This window comes from Macrotis lagotis, chromosome 4 (assembly GCF_037893015.1).
Source record: "Macrotis lagotis isolate mMagLag1 chromosome 4, bilby.v1.9.chrom.fasta, whole genome shotgun sequence".
NCBI classification, from domain to species: Eukaryota; Metazoa; Chordata; class Mammalia; order Peramelemorphia; family Peramelidae; genus Macrotis; species Macrotis lagotis.
This window is the reverse complement of record NC_133661.1, coordinates 190,275,685-190,277,347: the sequence shown is the minus strand read 5'-3', so window position 1 is coordinate 190,277,347 and position 1,663 is coordinate 190,275,685. Positions and strand designations below refer to the sequence as shown.

At 36.7% G+C, this 1,663-nt stretch overlaps 1 pseudogene; it reads left to right on the top strand.

Annotated features, from left to right (window-relative positions):
* The first annotated feature begins 231 nt into the window (after positions 1–231).
* Positions 232–1,170, top strand: LOC141522836 (olfactory receptor 4F3/4F16/4F29-like; annotated as a pseudogene).
* Positions 1,171–1,663: the final 493 nt, after the last annotated feature.

The following is a 1,663-nucleotide window of genomic DNA, read 5'->3' as shown; positions in this document are numbered from 1 at the left end:
AACTCAATGCATAAATTTTAGAATTGTTACTAAGCTTTGTTCTAATGTTCTCACACATTGTTTCACTATGGAGGCAGGGATCTTGAAGAGAATATTTCATTGTGTGAAAGGTTAAAGTGCAATTTGACTTAAAACACAAATATTAAGCAATCCAGAGTACTAATATTATAGCCACATATTTTTATTCTCTTATTATCCTCTTCTTTCAGGTAATGATACAGTCAACTGTCTTCACTGGAGTCAATGGATCATGAGAATCATTCTGTAGTAGTTAAGTTTGTATTCCTTGGACTTTCTGACTCATGGATGATCCAATTTCTCCTCTTTCTGTTCTCCTCTGTGGTCTATGTGGCAAGTATTTTTGGGAAACCTGCTAATGTTTTTCACTGTAATCTTTGATCCTCACTTACACTCTTCCATGTACTTTCTGTTAGCTATTCTCTCTCTCATTGACATTGGACTTTGCTCTATTGCATCTCCTAAAATGATTTATGATCTTTTCAGGAAGCAAAAAGTCATTTCATTTGGTGGTTGTATTGCTCAGATCTTCTTTAGCCATGCTTTTGGTGGTGTTGAAATGGTGTTGCTCTTAGCCATGGCCTTTGACAGATATGTTGCCATATGTAAACCTCTCCACTATTTGACCATTATGAATCCTGGAAGGTGTATTTTGATTTTAATTCTTGCCTGGATTGGTGGGATCATTCACTCTGGGGCACAATTGCCTTTTGTTGTCGACTTGCCATTTTGTGGTCCTAATGTATTGGACAGTTTTTTCTGTGACCTCCCTCTACTACTCAAACTGGCCTGTACTGATACCTCCATATTAGATTTTTATGGTCACTACTAATAGTGGGATAATCGCTCTGTCCTGCTTCTGTGTATTAATCATCTCCTACATCTTCATCTTACTCACGATACAGAAACATTCTTCAGGTGTTTCTTCCAAGGCCCTCTTCACTCTGAGAGCTCACATTACTGTGGTGATTTTGTTTTTTTTGCCCATTGATATTTTTCTATTTGTGGCCTCATCCCATCTCCCACTTGGATAAATTTCTTGCTATCTTTGATGCAGTTGTTACACCTTTTTTGAATCCAGTTATCTTCACATTCAGGAACAAAGAAATGGAGGTGGGAATGAGGAAAACGTACAGCCGCTTGTTTTCTTAAAGAAATTCTCTTAAATGCTCTGTGTCAAGACCATGGATCTTGGTATTCTTGAATATGGAAGAATGAAAAACTGTCTTTGAACTAGAAGAGATAAATTTATGTCACAGACCATATCTTGATTTGTTGTATCTAACTAGAAATTTATTACTCTCAAGATTTTGTATCTTCAGCTAATTAAAGTAGTTACAGTAATAATGATAGTTAACATGTATATAGTGGTTACAATGTGCCAAGCCCTGTGCTATGTGCTTTGAAATAATTATCACATTTGATCCTTGTAACAATCCTGGGCGATATAATGGTGCTTTGTAAGTATTATTCCCATACTAGTTGAGGAAGCTGAAGTTCTGGTTAAGTGACTTGCCTTTTCTTCCCACTTTAGCTAGGCCCAATGCCCTCTCCACTGAACCACCTTAACTCCTTAACTTCTATGACTATGTTCTCAGAATTTTGCCAAGGAGAAGTTATACATCTGTCCTACAATGCTGAAAAT